Consider the following 15,523-nt stretch of genomic DNA (forward strand, 5'->3'; position numbering starts at 1 on the left):
ATGAGTGTTTGCTCGAACTCGAAGTAAAAAATAGCCCTTAGGCTTTATGGTCGAGTGAGTGTTTGCTCGAACCCGAAGTAAAAAACAGCCCTTAGGCTTTATGGTCGAGTAAATGTTTGCTCGAACGCAAAGTAAAAAATAGCCCTTAGGCTTTATGGTCGAGTGAGTATTTTCTCGAACGCGAAGTAAAAACCAGCCCTTAGACTTTACGATCGAGTGAGTGTTTGCTCGAACACGAAGTAAAAAACAACCCTTAGGCTTTACGATCGAGTGAGTGTTGGCTCGAACTCGAAGTCAAAAATAGCCCTTAGACTTTACGGTCGAGTGAGTATTTACTCGAACTCGAAGTAAACAACAACCCTTAGGCTTTATGGTCAAGTGAGTGTTTGCTCGAACTCGAAGTAAAAAATAGCCCTTAGGCTTTATGGTCGAGTGATTGGTTGCTCGAACTTGAAGTAAAAAATAGCCCTTAGGCTTTATGGTCGAGTGAGTGTTTGCTCGAGCCCGAAGTAAAAAATAGCCCTTAGGCTTTGTGGTCGAGTGAGTGTTTGCTCGAACTCGAAGTAAAAAATATCCCTTATGCTTTATGGTCGAGTGAGTATTTTCTCGAACTCGAATTAAAAAATAGCCCTTAGGCTTTATGGTCGAGTGAGTGTTTGCTCGAACTCGAAGTAAAAAATAGCCCTTAGGATTTATGGTCGAGAGAGTGTTTGCTCGAACACGAAGTAAAAAATAGCCCTTAGGTTTTATGGTCGAGTGAGTGTTTTCTCGAACTCGAAGTAAAAAACAGCCCTTAGGCTTTACGGTCGAGTGAATGTTTGCTGAACTCGATTAAATAATAGCCCTTAGGCTTTATAGTCGAGTGAGTGTTTGCTCGAATGCGAAGTAAAAAATCGCACTTAGGCTTTATGGTCGAGTGAGTGTTTGATCGAACTCGAAATAGAAAACAGCAATTAAGGCTTTACGGTCGAGTGAATGTTTGCTCAAACTCGAAGTAAAAAATAGCCCTTAGGCTTTATGGTCGAGTGAGTGTTTGCTCGAACTCGAAGTAAAAAAACAACCCTTAGGCTTTATGTTCGAGCGAGTGTTTCCTCGCACTCGAAGTAAAAAACAACCCTTAGGCTTTATGGTCGAGTGAGTATTTGCTCGAACTCGGAGTAAAAAAACATCCCTTAGGCTTTATGGTCGAGTGAGTGTTTGCTCGAATTCGAAGTAAAAAATAGCCCTTAGGCTTTATGGTCAAGTGAGTGTTTGCTCGAACTCGAAGTAAAAAACAACCCTTAGGCTTTATGGTCGAGTGAGTGTTTGCTCGAACTCGAAGTAAAAAACAGCCCTTAGGCTTTATAGTCGAGTGAGTGTTTGCTCGAACCCGAAGCAAAGTAGCCCTTTGGCTTTGTGGTCAAGTGAGGATGGTTTCTCGAACTCGTATTGAGGTAGCCCTTAGGCAATCAAGTGAGAATGATTTCTCAAATCTGAATTAAGGTAGCCCCGAGGCTTTATATAATTCGATCTCGTTGATTTTTCTGATGGCAGTCCCCGATTTATGGGGTAATCATTCGAACTCCGTCCATGGTTGGCCCTTAAGCCTATTTACATAATAGATCGAGAATATGAAGTAGAAGATCCTTTCTGAGGTATGAGATATCGGTAAAAAAGAAATTTCTCTTTATATGTGTCATCATACATGTGTACATGTTTTGTGCCAGGGCTCGAGCAAACTATGCGGGCATGATTCGTTTGACCATTTGGCCCTTACAAATTTTTCCTGTCGAGACCGTGTTGCCATGAAGTAATTTCCTTTCATCGAACTTGATATATTTGAGGTCAATGCCCCCTAGTATTCGAGGTTGATTGTAAAGAGGCCTAGGATACTGTTGAATTGCTCTAAGTTAGCACGATCAATGGTTGCCTCATTAAAAACCTCATCGAAAAACCCATTTGGAACAAAACCGGTCCAAGGGAAAAAGAGTGCAACACGTGCTTTCATACCTAAAGGCTTCGAGTTGAGGAATCTATCCCTGTTTCTAGTCGAACGCCTGCAAGGGTTAGTTTTGAAACACAAATGAACATGGGAGTGTCGTACCTTAGCAGTAGTATCGCTTCAGGTGCGATACATTCCAATTTCTCGGTAGTTGTTTGCCGTTTATCACCCTAAGCTTGTAGGATCCTTTTCCGATGTTTTCGAGAACCTGATACGGTCCTTCCCAGTTCGGACCCAATTTCGCCTCATTCGGATTTCGGGTGTTGAGGGTGACTTTCCTTAGCACCAAGTCCCCTATTTTAAAATGTCGAAGATTGGTTCTTCGATTGTAGTACCTCTCGATTCGCTTTTTTTGGGAGGCCAATCGGACGAGAGAGGCTTCTCGTCTCTCGTCCAAACAATTCTAGGCTCGTATTCATGGTCTCGTTATTCGACTCCTCTGTTGCATATCAAAACCTGATGCTAGGTTCTCTGACCTCGGCTAGGATCTGGGCTTCGGTGCCATAAACCAAAGATAATGGTGTTGCTTAGATATTCAATTTCGATGTTATGATGTATGCCCATAGGACCTCAGGTAGTATTTCTCTCCATTTTCCTTTGGCGTCGGTCAATCTCTTCTTAAGATTTTGGATGATGGTTTTGTTGGTCGATTCGGCTTGTCCGTTCCTGCTGGGATGATACGTTGTTGATAGGATCCTTTTTATCTTATGATCCTCGAGAAATTTAGTTACTTTGTTGCCGATGAATTGTTTTCCATTTTCACATACAATCTCGGATGGCATCCCGAATCGACATATGATGTGGTCCCAAATGAAGTCTATCACTTCTTTTTATCTGACTTTCTCAAAAGCATGTGCTTCAACCCATTTAGAGAAATAATCAGTCATAAACAAAATAAACTGAGCCTTACCTGGGGCTGATGGGAGGGGGCATACCTCATTTCATGAAAGGCCATGGAGATAGGAACGAATGGAGTAACTCCCCGGGTTGATAAATCATGGGAGCATGTCTTTGGCATTTGTCGCATTTTAGAATGAACTCCCTTGCATCATTGCCCATATCGGTCCAATAATACCCTGCTCTGATTACTTTGCGGACCAGTGAATCGGCACCGGAATGGTTTCCACAAGTGCCCTCGTTAATTTCCCGTAGGATGTAATCGGTATCTCCTAGTCCCAAACATATTGCTAATGGTCCATCGAACGTCCTTCTAAACAGCGTACCGTCTTCGGACAAGGTGAATCGTGTTGCCTTTATGCGCAGAGCCCTCGATTCCTTTGGATCTGATGAAAGCTTCTCGTTCCTGAAGTACTCTATATATTTGTTTCTCCAATCCCATGTTAAACTTGTGGAGTTTATCTCGGCATGACCTTCTTCGATTACCGATCTCAAGAGTTGCACGACAGTCCCCGAGTTGAGTTCGTCATCTTCGACCGATGAACCTAAGTTTGTAAGAGCGTCGGCCTCGATGTTCTGTTCTCAGGGTACATGTCGCAAAGTCCATTCCTTAAATCGATATAGAGTCACATGTAGTTTATCTAAGTACCTCTGCATTCGATCTTCTCAGACTTCGAAAGTCCCGTTAACTTGGTTTTCTACGATGAGGGAATCACACTTAGCCTCTACGACTTTCGCTCCCAAGCTTCTAGCTAGTTCGAGACCTACAATCATGGCCTCATACTCGGCCTCGTTGTTAGTCCATTTTGTAGTTCTGATAGACTATCTAACTATATTACCTATGGGTGATTTTAGTACAATGCCTAGTCCAGACCGCTTCGTGTTCGAGGCACCATCCGTAAAGAGGGTCCAGACTCCCGAAAAGGTACCCGATTTTATCAGTAGTTATTTTCCAATCTCGGGTACGAAGGCCGGCGTAAAGTCAGCCACGAAATCCGCCAAGATTTGAGAGTTGATAGCGGTTCGGGGTAATACTCAATATCGTACCCGCTGATTTCTATGCCCCATTTGGCCAATCGATCCGAAAGCTCGGGTTTGTGCAAAATATTTCAAAGAGGATAAGTCGTTACAACATGTATCGGATGACACTGGAAATATGGTTTTAGTTTCCTAGAGGCGCTTATTAAAGCAAGAGCTGATATTTCTAAGTGTGGATATCTAGTTTCGGCCTCGCCTAAGGTCTGACTGACATAATAAACTGGGGAATTGTGTTCCTCGTTCTTCTCGAACCAAAACTCCACTTATCGCTATCTCCGAGACAGCTAAGTACATGTAAAGTTGTTCGTCCACTTTTGGGGTATGAAGCAGCGACGACCTCGATAAATACCTCTTTAGTTCTTCCAAAGCCTGATGGCATTCCGCAGTCCATGCAAAGTTTATTTTCTTCTTAAGCAGTGAGAAAAATTGATGGCTCTTATTTGAGGATCTCGAAATGAATCGTCCTAGGGCAGCTATCCGCCACGTTAACCTTTGCACGGCCTTTACATTACCTACTACCGGATGTCCTCGATAACTTTAATTTTAGCGGGGTTGATCTCGATTCCTCTATTGGACACCATGAAACCAAGAAATTTGCCTGAGCCAACCCCGAATGCACATTTTTTGGGGTTGAGCTTCATATTCTTCTCCTTCAGTATGTCGAGAGTTTCCTGCAAATGCTTTAAATGGTCCTCTGCTCGTAGGGACTTAACTAACATGTCATCAATATAAACTTCCATTAATTTTCCTATTTGTTTTTCGACATCTGATTTACTAGGCATTGATAAGTTGCACCAACATTTTTTAGACCGAATGGCATTACGTTATAATAGTAGGTACCGTACTTAGTGATAAACGAGGTCTTTTCCTGATCCTTCTGGTTCATCTTTATCTGATTGTACCGAGAGTAGGCATCGAGAAAACTGAGAGTCTCGTGGCCGGCCGTGGCATTGATCATACGATCGATATTAGACAAAGGAAAAAAATCCTTATGGCATGCTTTGTTCAGGTCTTTATAATCTATACACATTCTAAGTTTGTTTCCCTTATTAGGGACTGCCACCACATTTGCTAGTCATTCGAGGTATTTTACTTCTCGAATGGATCCTATTTTAAGAAGTTTGGTTACCTCGTCCTTGATGAAGGCATGTTTGACCTCGGACTGGTGCCTTCCTTTTTGCTTTACCGGATGGAATTTCAGATCCAAGCTTAGTTTATGAGTGGTTATTTCCGATGGGATCTCTATCATGTCAAGATGGGACTAAGTGAAACAGTTCATGTTAGCTATAAGAAATTGAATAAGCTTTTTCATGAGCTCGGGATCTAATCCCGTGCCCAGGTATACCTTTCGCTCGGGCAGATGTTTGATTAGCGTGATTTACTCCAGTTCTTCGACCATTAATTTGGTAGCATCGGAATCATCGGGGATCACAAAGGATCGAGGGACCCCATAGTCATCATCTTCGCCAGTTTTCTGATTCTCTAGTAGGGTTGAGGCTGACGCTTGTGATTGCTATTTGGTATCTCGTTCCTCCTTCGAATATGATCCCTTTGTCAATGATAGTGAAGATATTGGAATCATTTCATCGTCGTAACATTTCCTTTGCCGTCGGTTGCTCCTCGTAGACCATTTTGATTCCCTCCGATGATGGGAATTTCAATACCCGGTGAAGGGTTGAGGGCACTGCTCTCATGTTGTGGATCCATGGCCTCCCGAACAGGGCATTATATCTCATATAGCCATCGATCACGTGAAACTTCATTTCTTGGATGGTCCCAGCCACGTTTACTGGCAAAATTATCTCGTCCTTAGTAGTTTCACACGCCATGTTGAATCTGTTTAGTACCAGGGTTGCGGGCATGACCTGGTCCTGTAAACCAAGTTGCTCTACGACCCTTGATCGAATGATGTTGGACGAACTACGTGGATCAATTAACACATGCTTAACTTGAGTTTTATTCATAAGTACAGAAATTACCAGTGTATCATTATGGGGTTGCATGATTCCTTTTGCGTCTTCGTCACTAAAAGACAAGGTTCCTTTAGGTGTGTAATCCTGAGTCCGATATCACTTCTCTCTTACAATCGACATCTTAGTGCATTTAAGCACCGGCCCCTAGGGGACATTGATCCCTCCGATGATCATGTGGATGATGTGTTGTGGCTCTTCTTGTTCGTTTTGTCTATTGAAATCTCTGTTTTTGAAATGGTTTTTGGCACGGTCACTTGAAAATTCTCGAAGGTGCCCTTCATTGAATAACCGGGATACCTCCTCTCTCAACTGCCTGCAGTCTTCGGTTATGTGGCCATGGGTGCCATGATACTTGCACATTTGATTGGAATTTCTCTGGGCTAGATCGGACTGTAGAGGTCGAGGCTACTTAGTATCTTTGATGCATCTAATAGCCTACATGATGGCCGATGCATCGATGTTGAAGTTATATTCTGATGACTGTATGCTGCCTTAGGTCCGGTATGCCTGTCGAACACATTCTTCCTTAGGTCCGATATGCCTGTCAAACATATTCTTGCCTCATACGGAGTTGCGTGCAGGTTCGCTACCCCTTCGATCTCCGTTATACGACCGATATAAGTCTTTGTTTGACCTTGGTTCTCGGTCGATGTCCCTTTTAATAACGGACCCAGAACCCAACTGGTCGTCTTCAACTCTACTCTTCGATTGATAAATTGTGTACATCGTCCCAGGTAACAGCCAGGTACTCGATCAAGTTTTGCTTCAACTGTCGTGAAGGCATCGAGCTTTGTTTGTTCAGTCCTTGAGTCAAAGCTTGAAAAAGCCCAATCGTCCGTGACCGATAGTAGATCCATTAGTTCCGTTTGGAAGCGAGATATGAACTCTCTTAGCATCTCGTTATCTTTTTGCCTTACCTTGAAAAGGTCCGACTTCTTGGTCTCGACCTTTATGGCTCCGGCATGTGCTTTTACGAAAGAATCTGCAAGCATAGCAAAAAAATCGATAGAGTTAGGCGGTAAATTATGATACCATATCATTTCTCCCTTTGACAGGGTTTCCCCGAACTTCTTCAATAATACGGATTCGATCTCGTCGTCTTCTAGATCGTTCCCTTTAATGGCATATGTGTAAGAGGTGATATGTTCGTTGGGGCCGGTCATCCCATTATATTTAGGAATTTCGGGCATGCGCAACTTCTTGGGGATCGATTTGGGAGCCGTACTCGAGGGGAAAGGCTTTTGTACGAATTTTTTAGAATTCAAGCCCTTCAATACCTGTGGTGCCCCAGGGATCTGATGAACCCTGGAGTTATAAGTTTCTACTTTTTTGTCGTTTGCTTCAATCCTATTTTCTCCTGGCTCATTTTGTTTTGTCAGTTCCTCGAGCATCTTAATAATTTCTGGATTAGTCCTGGATTCTCGTTCATTTGACCTTACTACAGCTGGCCCCGTTTCGTGGGCGACTTCTTGGGGTGGCACGGGCTCGAGTCTACTTGGTGCCTGGGTTTGGCTCTGCAACTGAGCTATCGCTACCTATTGAGCTTGTAACATTTCGAAAATCATACGCAGGCTGATCCCGTCTTCTCCAGCAATTTGGGTATTTCTAACTGTAGATCAAGTTCCACCATGAATGCTGTTTTCGGGGTCAGAAGGTTGGTTCGCCTCAATGGCCACATGTGAATTAACGTCAATTGGATCTATGGTCCGAGCTCCAACGGGATCGGTGAGTGCCCCTGGGCGTCAGGTTGTTATTCTCATCTTGAAGGACAACTTCGTTAACGATAGGTAGGGCCATTAATTGAGAGTTCGTCATTTTTAACCTGAAATCAAAGACACTTCCAAGAGCAAGTGTAAAATTATGTGTTTTACACAGATTCGTACCAAATAACCACTGTTATCCTTAGCCCCACGGTGAGCGTCAAACTGTTTACCAGAAAAATAGATATAGTTGAATTTATACGTAGTTCTAAGGAAACGTGGTATAACTTAGTACAAATCAGAAAAATAAGTAGAAATATATTGAATATTGACTGTAAAAAAGGAATGAATACAAACCCAATTTGAGTAAAGAATGATTGATAAATGAACAAGATGAATCATTGTCCAAATCCCAAAGAAGGATAATATTTTCTATATGTTGTGTAAATCTCAGTAATCTTTGAATGTGAGGGTGTATCAATGTATCTCAATCTTCCTTTCACAAATGATAGTCACTCTTAATATAGTGGAGGAATCCTACTTTGGATATAATTAAAAATACATAGTGGGGATCCCATGAGAGATTAGTTAATTAGCTTTTCCTTGATTTTCGCCGAGATTCTCTTCCCTAGTGAGGCTACAACAACTCTTTGTCTCTTGGCTCGATCTCGATCTTGTTTAGTCTCGGTATTGGTCGGTCTCTAGGTCTCGAGCTTGATATTGAATCGAGCTCGATCGGTCTCTGGGACTTGAGCTCGATATTGATTCGAGCTCGATATTAATCGGTCTTTGGATCTCGATCTCGATATTGACTCGAGCTCGATATTGATCGGTCCCTGGATCTTGAGCTCGATAACCCAACTTCACATCACAACTCGATATTATAATGACGACCCTCGATCCATCATGATCCAGTCTTGACTAATTACACGAAGGGTAAACTCGGTTTTGACCGTATACAAGATGCTTCCTAAAATTTAGCTCCGACTATGCTATTTTTTTTTGAAGAAAAAAAATTTCCCATTTGTTAGTGAAAGATGGTTGAAATCTGAAAATGAAGGGACTGGATTGTTGATTTTTGAAGCTAGTTGGACGATCTTCAATGGCTAAAAATATTTTAAGGAAATTGAATAAATTGATTGGACTTAATAGTTTATTAAATTCTTGAAAAGGAGTCTTGGAAACTGTTCGGTGATGGTTTTCTGAAGGAAGTTATGAAATTGAATGAAAATGGTGAAGGGTGTGCAAGTTTTGTGGAGCGGATGAAGATGGTTTTGCTGGTTTTTTTGGGTGGGGTGGGGTGGGGTGGGGTGGAGGGATGCGGGTGGTTATTGCCTAATCAATCTAGGGGAAAAAGCAAAAATAGTGAAAAAAATACGCAAATAACACGTCGGCGTGTTTATTGTTACGCGGCGCCTTCCTGAAGTTCCTTGGAAGGGCGACGTAAGGCTAAGCAACCGATGTCAGTGCGGTTGCTATGCGCCAACTGAGGCCCCCGCCGTACGCTAGACTAGATTGTCAGTGCCGTACGGGAAAGCCAATGTCATGAGCAATTGAGCAGCGGAAAATGAGCAATTGATGATGAAAGTTGATGATTGTATTGATGATGATGAAAGCTATTACAAGATGAAATGCGGTATCGGGGGGGAGAGACACCAGTACAGAGAATTGTTTGAATGCTTTGGTCCCCCTTAATAATGCTTAAAAAAAATAAACCAAAGTTACATGAGTTAACCTAAGAAAGCTGTAGAAGCACACTGAAAATGAATGAAGTAAAACTACTCTATAATTACAATGAAAAGGACTTAGTCTTCTGTGGAAGCAAGTCCGATGGCAGCAACTTTGTCTTGAGCAGCAGGGTCTGCGCGCGCATTGCTGTGGGCGCGCGCGGCACTATTTGGATCTGCCAGCGGCTGGGCGCTGGTGCTTGGCATTGGGTCTGCGCGCGGGGCACTGTCTGGGTGTGCGGCGCTGATGGCAACAGGATGATTTGTGCGCGCGGCATTGTCGGGGCGCGCGGCACTGATGGCATTGGCCAGCCGCTGGGCGCTGGCATTGATTATTGGTGGGGCGACAGAGGCGCATGCTCGCTTGTCACTTGGCGCTGCCGAGACCACGGGGCCGACCGTGGCGCTAGGCATTGGGAGTCTTGCCGGGACGCCACGGGGAGCGTCCAAGGGGTCATGGGTCGATGATGGAAAGCAGCCCATGACATTCTCCCCCACCTGAGTTGGCGACGTCCTCGGAGCCTTACCTGCAGGATGATGATGATTGGTCAGGCTCTTGATGGCTGGGAGGTATGTTCCCCTCGGTGCTGTGAGATGTCTTTCTGAATGATCTTCCATGCATTTCTGAAATGGCCTGAGGCGGCTGACATGGAAGACTGGATGGATTTTCCACCAGGCTGGTGTGTTCAGCTGGTATGTGGATTTCCCGATGCGCCTTTCAATGGAAAAAGGCCCGATGTAGCTTGGCAATAGGCGAGGATCTTGGGTCCTCTTTGCAAACAAGTTTTGCCTCGGGGTTCTTACCATCACTTTGTCCCCTGCTTGATGTTGGGCAAAGCGACAGTTTTGTTCGGCATGCCTCGTTGCCCTGTCTTGGGCCCTGACAAGATAGCTCCGCACTATTTTCAAAGTTTGTTCTCATTCTGTAGAGAAACTGGCAGCTCGATGAGATGATAGTATGTTTGGTGCATTCACATTATGTGGGAGTAGCGGTTGCTGTCCGGTAACAATTTCAAAAGCACTTTTGTTTGTATGGGCGCACTTTTGTGAATTGAAACACAGCTGAGCAGCATCCAGAAGCTTCACCCAATGTGTTTGTGACTCGGTAGCAAAGTGGCGGAGATATTCCTCCAGCATGTCATTGAACCGGTCTGTTTGATCATGTGTTTGCTGCTGATGATGGCTTGAGTTGTAACTCAATGTGGATCCGAGGCAACTGAAGAGTTGGGTCCAAAACTTGCTAGTGAAGCGTGGGTCGCAGTCACTGATGATGTTGCTGGGCATACCCCAATGTTTGACAACATGGGAGAAGAGGAGTCGAGCTGTTTCTTCTGCCGACATGTTCTGTGGGGCTGCGATGAAGGTAGCATACTTGGAAAACTGGTCTACTACCACCATGATGGTTGCATGATTTTCGACCTTGGGTAATCCTGTGATGAAATTCAGGGAAATGCTTTCCCAAGGTCTCTATGGGACAGGTAGCGGCTCCAAGAGTCCCGCTTGTGCTGGGTGATCCGACTTGTCCTTTGGGAATGCTTGACAAGTCTTCACACAATGAGGGGCGCCATGAGATGTTGGAGATGTGATGCCTGTTTGATGATGTTGAGGGCAGCCGGAACTGTGGGTTCAGGTCTGTTGGTTCCCTCCTTAAACTGCATGGCCGTGATGTTTCCAGCGGCCATCTTCTTGGATATGCACGGTGTGGTGTGAGGTTTGGCCTCGTTGTCTCCCATCATTAGGAGCATGTTGGCATATGGTACCGGGATGGTGTTGGTCTACCTGAGGAATTCCAATCCCACTATCAGTTTGAAGTCATCGATGATAGCTATGAGTAGGTCGAATGTTCCCTTGTATGGGCCAAGCTGGATTGGCGCTTCTTTGGCTATTCCACTCACTTGCTGAGATGGAGAGTTGATAGCCTTGACACGACCCTTGCATTTTTGCACTGCTAGACCGAGGCATTGCACCTGAGTTGAGGCCAGGTAATTGTGGCTAGCACCCGTGTCTATCAATGCCCGAATAGGTCTGCCGTTTACTTTCATGTCAACGAACATTAAGGTCCTCTTTTGTAATGTGAGAGGCCTCTCGTCCGCCTTTCCTTTACCTTTCTTGTCGATTGGGAATGCCTTCTTCTTGGGGTTGCCAGTACTGGTTCCCTCCAAGGTATCATGAATGGAGCCGACAAATGCATTGAAGGCACCTACTTGATCGGCGCCGTCTGAGTCATCGATATCTGTCTCGTCATCGTCAACAGTTTGTTGAGCATTGACTTGTGTATTGGGACATTGATTGTTCCAATGTTCCCCGCCGCAATGACGGCATTCTGATGGGGGCTTTCTCCCCTGAGGGTTGTTGACTGATGCAGTAGTGTTACTGCTTGAGGAAGGAGTCTTGGATTTGGATGCACCTCGATCTCCTCCGTTTCTGTTGAGGCCACCGTTGCTAGGTTGGCTCCCGTTGTATCCCCCTCGGACAGGCGGCTGGGGCCTATCCTTCTGAGTTTCCAACTGATAATCCCCAAGGCACTCTGCAGCTTGAATGGCCTTGGGCAGGGTATCTACCCGTTGTCTTTGCAGTTCCATACGAGCATGAGGTTTCAAACCTTCTATGAATGCGAACAGTTTGTCTTTGTCCCCCATATCCCGTATGTTTAGCATGAGTGCGGAGAATTCACGCACGTAGTCCCGCACCGACCTGGTGTGGCGGAGTTCACGCAACTTTCTTCGTGCATTGTATTCCACATTTTCGGGGAAGAACTGCAGGCGTATGGCGGCCTTCAGTTCTGCCCATGTCTGGAGAGTATCTTCACCGGCCCTGATGGCTTCGTATTTGACTCGCCACCAGAGTTTTGCATTGCCTTGAAGATACATGGCAGCAGTTGCTACCTTTTTGGATTCTTCCAAATGTCCAACGGCATCGAAGTATTGTTCGATGTCGAAGATGAAGTTTTCCACTTCTTTAGCATCCCGGGCTCCATTGTATGGCTTGGGCTCCGGAATTTTCAGCTTTTGTGGCATGGGAGCAATGTTCATGGCACCCCTGATGTGGTTTTCGCCTCCTTTGAGCAGGCTTTGAAGGGCAGCATTGACAACATTGAGCTGGCCTGTCAAGTTGTCTATGGTTTGCTGCATGACTGTCAGTCTGTCTGCCTCTAGTTCCCGATGGGCTAAATCCTCGGCACGCTCCTGTTGGAGGTCCTCGAATTGGCCATGAATTTTGGTTGCCTCGACGGCAGCCGTTTGCCGGTCTTCCTCAGAGTCTTGACTGATGTTTGCTATGTCATTTTTGGCCTGCCGCATTCTGCGGTCCAGGTCGTCCAACCTTTGCACTAGGCTGGTTTTTAGATCAGGCAACGTATCCACGATGGGCCATAATGCGTCAACCGTCTCTTCTATGGTCGTGATGCGATCCCCGTGATTCACCATGGTCAGAAATGGTGATGATGATGCCAATGATTTCCCTCGTCCGATGTCGAGCCTAGGCTCTGATACCAACTGTTACGCGGCGCCTTCCTGAAATTCCTTGGAAGGGCGACGTAAGGCTAAGCAACCGATGTCAGTGCGGTTGCTATGCGCCAACTGAGGCCCCCGCCGTATGCTAGACTAGATTGTCAGTGCCGTACGGGAAAGCCAATGTCATGAGCAATTGAGCAGCGGAAAATGAGCAATTGATGATAAAAGATGATGATTATATTGATGATGATGAAAGCTATTACAAGATGAAATGCGGTGTCGGGAGGGGGGGAGAGACACCAGTACAGAGAATTGTTTGAATGCTTGAATGTTTGAATGATTTGGTCCCCCTTAATAATGCTTAAAAAAAATAAACCAAAGTTACATGAGTTGACCTAAGAAAGCTGTAGAAGCACACTGAAAATGAATGAATTAAAAGTACTCTATAATTACAATGAAAAGGACTTAGTCTTCTGTGGAAACAAGTACGATGGCAGCAACTTTGTCTTGAGCAGCAGGGTCTGCGTGCGCATTGCTGTGGGCGCGCGCGGCACTATTTGGATCTGCCAGCGGCTGGGCGCTGGTGCTTGGCATTGGGTCTGCGCGCGGGGCACTGTCTGGGTATGCGGCGCTGATGGCAACAGGATGATTTGTGCGCGCGGCATTGTCGGGGCGCACGGCACTGATGGCATTGGCCAGCCGCTGGGCGCTGGCATTGATTATCGGTGGGGCGACAGAGGCGCATGCTCGCTTGTTACTTGGCGCTGCCGAGACCACGGGGCCGACCGTGGCGCTAGGCGTTGGGAGGCTTGCCGGGACGCCACGGGGAGCGTCCAAGGGGTCATGGGTCGATGATGGAAAGCAGCCCATGACATTATACACGACAAAGATAAAATCAAGATCTAAACAACAGACGACTCATATAGGCACTAGAAACAGAGGGAGAGAGGAGGATAGAGATAAGAAAAAAAACAAAAAAGGGCAACTGAAGGGCAAAAACAAGGAGAAACTTGATAACATATACTCCGAGTCGCTCTTATAGTTTTTAATTAACATTTTTTGTTATATTATTTTCTTATTTATTTTGATTTATTTTATGAAGAACGATATATTTAAATGTTGAAATTTGATAACTCAATTCATAAGGATTCTTATTTGGAGTTCTCTTTTTCACTTTAATCTCTATCCTTCAAAGCTGCACTTTAGTACATAATTTTCATGAATATTTAATAATAAAACGTCTAATTATAATAAGCACTTGACACCACATACAAGAGGTGCTTCTACGAAGCCCTTGTTTGAACGAGAGATTCTAGATTCATTTCACAATAAGAAACTCCTTATTTGATATCACATTTATTTTTGCAACAAAGAATTTTCATGGCATCTAGCGACAAATATATTTATAATAATTGTATATTTATCACGATATTACAAGGTAGAAAAATTATTCTTCTAGTTTATAGTGACACGTAAATTTTTTAAATATCAATTGTTTAATAAAAGTGCGCAAGGGTACCTAAGACAAGACTACTAAATATGCTTCTTCCATGGACTACTAGGATTCTCATATCAATATTCTATATAGAAGAGAGGTACATTTTGCCAATGCATCTCTTTGTCCTTTGTTTTTCAATACATATTAATTAATAAGAGAACATCGAAGGTTCAGGTAGATATCATCGGTTAAAACGTCTCTAGAAATCAAACTATGAGATTAAACTATGTAACAATTTAACCTCTGGTTATTGCCCTCATGGCCATCTCTTAGTTTCCTTTTTTGGATCATCCCAAAAGAAAAAGAGGTTACGTTGGATAATCTCTTCTCCGTTGGGTCAGATCCATATGGATGGAACTTGGTGCCTTTATTATATTATCCTAGCTGTATATTTCCAAACCTGAAATATAAGAATCACTTTGTTAAGTAAAACATATCTACTTAAAAACAAATACAGCTAAATAAAGAATGAAAAATGCAAAAATTTTGTAGAGATATTTACATGTGTTTGGATCAATACAAATCAGCTAGAATAGATAATTGGCCCGCATATACAAAATCTCCAAATCCTGAGAACAAAATAAGAAGATCTTAATTTGTAGATTGTAATACAAAAAGAACAAAATGACGAAAATAAATATATATTTTTTTGTTTTTCTTGGGGGAAAGGATAAGATAAGAATATATACCACCATGGTGATTCATTGATTCAATTGAATTAAAAGAACAAAAGGAAAAAGAAAACCACGCTATCATGAGAATGATTTTCTTTTTCTTGATGCGAGTAATGATCAACTTTCTTCTTGCATTATTGCTTAAGTGTTTTGTTTGTGGGGAGGAGTGAGAGTTTGATAGGACTTCGTGGTCTTTATATATTGGAGGAATTTAATTATAGGATAGCATCTTCTTAATTTCATATCTTAATTCCATCTAAATCTACTCAAATTTAACGAATTATATTTCCTGAATTCGATAAAGATTATTAAGAAAGTAAGTAGTATCTTTCTCCAAATGGATATATTTTAATTGTTAGTGTGAAGGCCTACTTTGTATTGCTGACGTAACAGTTAACTCATACAAGTAATCACTTTTGTTTCCTTGTATTTAAATGTTGACCACTTTTACAAAATTAGACCAATGGTCTAAAATTTGAATGTGATGTCATGTTTTGTAGTTCAAAATTTAAAATCTGATTTTCAAATCATGGATCTTATCTTAAAAAATAGTCAAATTCTAAATCCAAGGCCACAAAAGTAG

General features: G+C 43.5%; 1 long non-coding RNA gene across 1 annotated transcript; it reads right to left on the bottom strand.

The window, feature by feature from the left end:
- Nucleotides 1-14,177: 14,177 nt before the first annotated feature.
- Nucleotides 14,178-15,122, bottom strand: LOC104095226 (uncharacterized). The gene is made up of 3 exons (XR_686090.4): nucleotides 14,956-15,122; nucleotides 14,769-14,835; nucleotides 14,178-14,666 (listed from the first exon to the last, which is right to left on the bottom strand). It is a non-coding gene; the product is annotated as an uncharacterized lncRNA (long non-coding RNA).
- Nucleotides 15,123-15,523: the final 401 nt, after the last annotated feature.

Source organism: Nicotiana tomentosiformis, chromosome 1 (assembly GCF_000390325.3).
Source record: "Nicotiana tomentosiformis chromosome 1, ASM39032v3, whole genome shotgun sequence".
Classification (NCBI taxonomy): Eukaryota; Viridiplantae; Streptophyta; class Magnoliopsida; order Solanales; family Solanaceae; genus Nicotiana; species Nicotiana tomentosiformis.